Consider the following 6,000-nt stretch of genomic DNA (forward strand, 5'->3'; position numbering starts at 1 on the left):
CTACCCTGGGTAGTTCAGTAAAATCCACTTGTATGTGTGAGAAAGGTCTGTATGCTGGGGAACGTCCTCCAAGAGGTTTTTGTCTCATGTTGCTTCGATTAACCTTTTGACAGGTCTCGCAGGCTGCCGTGACTGTCTTTGCTATGTTATATACGCCTATACTGGCAAACTGTTGATTGAAATGATCAACTAACGCCTGGGTTCCCCAGTGTGTTCTATTGTGTATTTTTGAAAATATCTCGAGTGCTATGCCCTTCGGCAAGACTTCCCTCCCATCTGGCAATATGTACTTACCATCTTGTTCCTTAGCTCCCATTTGTTCTAGTTTTTCCTTTTCTGCAGACTCAAAACTTAAATTTTTACTAACAGGTACTTGTTGCATAGTCAAAATCATACCATAATTGCCTGCCACTCGTTTTGCTTCTATATCAGCTGCATTATTTCCCCTAATTTGATAACTTGTACCTCGCTGGTGTCCCTTTATATGTACAACTGCTATTTTATTCGGCATTTTCAATGCCCCCAGAACTCGCCGAATTAATTCCGGGTGTATCAGTTCTTTTCCCTGTGAGTTAACAAATCCTCTTTCCTCCCATATTTTTCCAAAAGTGTGTACTACTCCGAACGCATAGCGTGAGTCTGTATATATAGTTCCATCCTTTCCCTTCAGTGACACTAATGCTTTCCACAATGCATACAGCTCACAGGCTTGAGCCGACCAGCTGGCACTCAGGGGGCCTGATTCTACTGTCTTAAATTCTCCTTTTTCCGACTTAACGATGGCATATCCGGACAACCGTTTACCTTCCACTATTCGTGATGACCCATCTATAAATAATACTTCTCCACATTGTAGTTCTTCTTCTTCTAAGTCTGGCCTAATGCGTGTCTGCTGTTCAATTGTTTGAAAACAATTGTGCAATAGTTCATTACCTTCTCCTGGGTACAAAAATTCAGCGGGGTTAACTGCTCCAATAGTTTTCAAAGATAGTTTAGGGGATTCTATAAGTATTCCCTCATACTTTAATAATCGGCTATCTGTAAGCCATTTTTCTGCTTTTTGTTGTAACACTCCCCTGATGTTATGAGGCGCATATAAGACAACTTCTCCATTAAAGGTAATGCGATTCGTTTCCTCAAGTAATAAGGCAGCAGCAACAATGATTTGTAAACAACTCGGCCAACCCCTGCTCACAGGATCCAACAGCTTTGATAGGTATGCCACCGGTTTCTTTTGTCCGGCCCATTCCTGAGTTAATACTCCGAATGCCGTTCCTTCATGTATGTTAACAAATAAATGGAATGGCCGCTTTAAATCTGGTAGGCTTAAAACCGGTGCTTGACTTAGCTCCCTTTTGAGACTGACAAACTGCTCTTGATCCTGAGGGGTCCACTTGGGTATTTTGTCTTTAGACAGTTGTTCATATAAAAATTTAACTTTAAAGCTGTAGTTTTCTATCCATTGCCTACAATACCCAAATAGCCCTAATGCCTGCCGAATTTGCCTCTTAGTGACAGGCATAGGTAATTCCAGAATTCCTTTAATGCGCTCTGGATCCAATATCTTCTTGCCGTTAAACAAATAATGCCCCAAATATTTCACTTTTTCCTCCACAAATTGTAACTTTTCTTGTGATACTCGTAGTCCCTTTTGTGCAAGAAAGTTTAGGAGTCGAATGCTTTCTTTCCTTACATCCTCCTTATTATTCCCTGCTATGAGCAGATCATCTACATACTGTAACAGCACGTTTCCCGTTTGTACCTGGTATTCTTTTAAGAGCTCTTCCAGGGCCTGTCCAAACAGATTAGGGGACTCAGTGAACCCTTGGGGAAGCACAGTCCATCTCAATTGCTGTCTACGGCCTGTCTCTATGTCTTCCCATTCAAAGGCAAAATAATCACGGCATTCTTCTGCCAGTGGACAGGCCCAAAAGGCATCCTTTAAGTCAGCCACACTATACCAGGAGTTATGGGGTCCTAGCTTGCTTAGCAGTGTGTATGGATTTGCTACTACAGGGAATCGGGTGATAGTTCTTTTGTTTATTTCCCTTAAATCATGTACGAGTCGATATTTCCCATTTGGTTTCTTTACAGGCAGAATGGGGGTGTTAAAGGGTGACATACAAGGCTCTAAGATTCCTTGTGCTAACAATCGATCAATTTCTGGTTTTAATCCCCTCCGTCCTTCTAGGGATATGGGATATTGCCTTACCCTCACAGGTATGTGGGGTTCGGAAAGTTGGATTTTAATCGGTGGGATTTTCAGTCTACTAATTGTGTCCGGAGAGTACCAGACATCAGGGTTAATTTGTTTTTGATCATCCACGGTTAAAGGATAAGCAGACACTGTTAGCTCCTGATTTTTCACTTTAATTTCTAATTGCAATTCAACAATTAAATCTCGTCCTAACAGATTAAATTCTGCTTCAGGGACGAGCAAGAGTTCACCCATTCCAAATTTATTTTCAGTTTCGAATACCACATTTTTGATTTTGCTTACTTTAAAGGGTTCTCCTTTTGCCCCAATTACTTGTACCTTTTCAGGGGAAACTTTACATCCCTCAGGTATTTGCTTAATAGTTGATTTCTCAGCCCCAGTGTCTACTAAAAAGGTGAACTCTTGTTTATGGGGACCTATTTTTAATTTTATCAAGGGCTCATGATGACTCCGGTCCCCTAAGATATAGAGCCCCTGACTCTCCTATTCCGTTTTCAATATTCCCTCATCCCTGATCCTTTCTCTGCAATTCTTCTTTATATGTCCCTTCTTTCCACAGTAAAAACAACATCTCTGCTCCTTCTTTACTATTACGTTCCCTTGTTTCATTCCAGCAGATCTGTGTTCACCAGTTCGTCCTTTGCGATCCTCTCTGACCGCTGCTATCATCATTTTTACTTGTCGCTTGCTGCTCTCTTCTTCCCGCCTTACGTAGACTTTCTGAGCTTCCCTCAATAATTCATCCAACCCTCTATTCTGCCAGTCTTCTAACTTTTCAATCTTCTTTCTAATGTCTTCCCATGATTTTGCCACAAACTGAGTTTTGAGGAGCGCTTGCCCTAAAGGGTCGTCTGGATTTACCCCAGAGTACAGCTGAAGGGCTTTCCTCAGTCGTTCCAGCCACTCAGTAGGGCTTTCATCTTTCTTTTGCATTTCATTAAATGCTTTATTGATATTCTGGCCACGGGGTACTGCTTCTCTAATTCCCTGAATTACTATAGTTCTCAGGTCCTGCATATGAGTTCTATGCATCGGATCCTGATTATCCCAATTAGGTCTTTGAAGTGGCCATTTAATATCTGCTTGGGGTCCCTGGGCATGTTGAGCATCCCACAGTCTCATTCCTGCTCGTCTAATCATATCTCTTTCCTCGGTAGTAAATAATTGACCAAGGATAGATTGCATCTCATCCCAAGTATAAAGGTTTGGTCCCAAAAATTGATTTAATCTTTCTGCCACTCCCAGTGGGTCCTCAATTAAGTTTCCCATTTCGGTTCTTTTAAAATCTCGTAGGTCAGCCGAGTTTAGGGGTACGGAAATATATCCGATCACAGGTTGAGGTCCCCCCATGGGTATTTCCCTTAGGGGGTACATCTGAGCTGCCCCTTTTTGACTTCTAGTTACGCGTCTAGGAAGAGGGGGAGACCCTTGTTCCGACTCTGGTGGGGGAGTGGGCGCTCTGGGGACTTCTGCGGGAGCAGGAGGAGGAATGTAAGGAGGGGGGGTTAGAAGGGTTTCGTCTAACTCTTCCTTCTTTTTCTTTTGTTTAGTTTTTATTTCATTCAGCGGATAAAGTCTAGCTCTCGGTCTTTCTAGCCACACTTCCGCATATTGACTCTCCTCCGGGTTAAGGGGATTTTTATTATTAACCCAGAGGTTTAATTGCTGTTTTACCCAATCTTCTTCTGACCCATAGACTGGCCAAAAGACATTTTTAGAAATCTTCTTCCCTCCCCATATCTTAGTACAATATTCTATCATTTTTTGCTTATCTTTCCCTAGGGTTCCAGGGGAATATCTCCAATTGTCTAAGATATATGCCAGAGGGGTATTTTTAGGTACAGTGTGTACCCTCCCCATGGGAGTCGAAGGCTTGCTGCCCTTCGCCCCCATCTTCTGGATTATCCACAAACACACACTCACTCGCTCCCCTTATTCCTGGCCCAGTCCCTCGCGGGAGGTGGGAAACGCAGTACTAAAGGGTCCACACTCGCTTGGTTCAGTATATCGAACCTCTCGTTCGTTATAATCCAGGATACCCAATCCCGCCCGAACGGCGAACCCGCGAACAACTTCGCAGTATACTTACGCGTCCTGCGTCTTCGTCCGGACTTCCGTGCACAGAATTTTATGGGATTTTACCGGTCCTTTTTTGCTCAATATCCTAGAATTTAGGTTCGTCGGTAAGGTTGGAGTGAGCTGTTGGTCGCGGGGCCGCGAAATGTCGCGGGGCGCCTCCCCGGAGGACCAAAGCCCACCGTTCCTTATCCGAGTCACGGCACCAGAAATTGTCATAAATTGTGACCACAACGGATCATAATCCAATTAAAATTTTATTAATTATAGCAAGTAGAATATGAGCAAAAACAGCGCTGGACGACAGGGGAGTCTGCGCTCCGCCACTGCCGTGCTGAGCAGTTCAAACAGTCCCTTTTTATACATCTTTACTTCCGTGTTCATGAAGTAGTGGAGGTACTCTGCGCATGCTTCAGTTGTTGTTAGGGGGTCGTTTTCTACCTCCTGGTGGTCGTTGAGGCCGAAGTAAGAAGTCTTTCTCCTTTATCCCATAGCTGACCCCTCATTCACATGTCCTTATCTGGGGTTGTTTGTCCTGTTTCTGTCGGTTCCTGGAAGTCTGGCAGTTATCTCGCGATTGTGGTTATCTTATCTTACTCAAGCAGTGTCCGAGTTTCTGTCGGTTTCTGGAAGTCTGGCGGTTATCTCGCGATTGTGGTTATCTTATCTTACTCAAGCAGTGTCCGAGTTTCTGTCTGCATAAGCAATTTCACATCTTTGTTGCCTAACCTTTACATTGAGCTTAACATAAATCTTAATAAACAATATCCTAGTCCATAGTTTCTCACAATCCCCCCTTTTTCTTTTTATCCTATTATTGTTTATTAGACGTTACTTTCATTTTCGGCACTGCGAACAAACCTTTTTCCACAATCCCAACATTTATCATAACACTCACAAGGTAATACCTCACAATTACAAAAGGCATAGTTCTCACGTGGCATAATGCATTCACAACAATCTTCATCTTCATTAATAGATACACTCTTATATTTTGCCCCAGACCTCGTAGTTAAAATAAGCAGTTTAGCTATGTCAAACCGTTCTTTAATAAAGTGTAAAATATAGCGTAATATACAAGGCCCAAATATGAGTCCCAAAATCAACATGATAAGCGGTCCTGCTAAGGCGGACAACAAAGTGGTTAGCCAAGGTGAAACATTAAACCAGTTTTCGTACCATGACTTGCCCGCCTCACGATCTTTCTTACGTTGATCTAACCTTTTCCGGAGTTCAGACATGGTGTCCTGGACTACTCCAGTATGGTCAGCAAAAGAGCAACATTCTTCATTGAGAGCTACACATAACCCTCCTTCCTTTAAAAACAATAGATCTAATCCTCTTCTATTTTGCAGTACTACTTCTGATAAAAGACTTTACTGAAGTGGCTAAATTTTGGATAGATTGTTCTATTTTTGCTAAATCTTCATCTACAGCCATCTGCAAACTTTGTAACTCCTGACCTTTCACTAGGGAGGCTATGCCTGTACCTGCTCCAACTCCGCTCGCTATCAGCAGGGTAGCTAGGGTTACTACTGTAATTGGCTCTCGTTTTTGCCTATTCAGGTCTCCTTCAAAGTGGCGTAACACCTCCTCAGAGGTGTGATAGATTAGACGAGGAACAATAATCACCTGTACGCAAAACTGAGATTGATCAAACACATTTAGGGATAGGCAAGGCGTTACTCCGATGTCTGAACAAACCC

Source organism: Strigops habroptila, chromosome 4, assembly GCF_004027225.2.
Source record: "Strigops habroptila isolate Jane chromosome 4, bStrHab1.2.pri, whole genome shotgun sequence".
NCBI lineage: Eukaryota > Metazoa > Chordata > Aves > Psittaciformes > Psittacidae > Strigops > Strigops habroptila.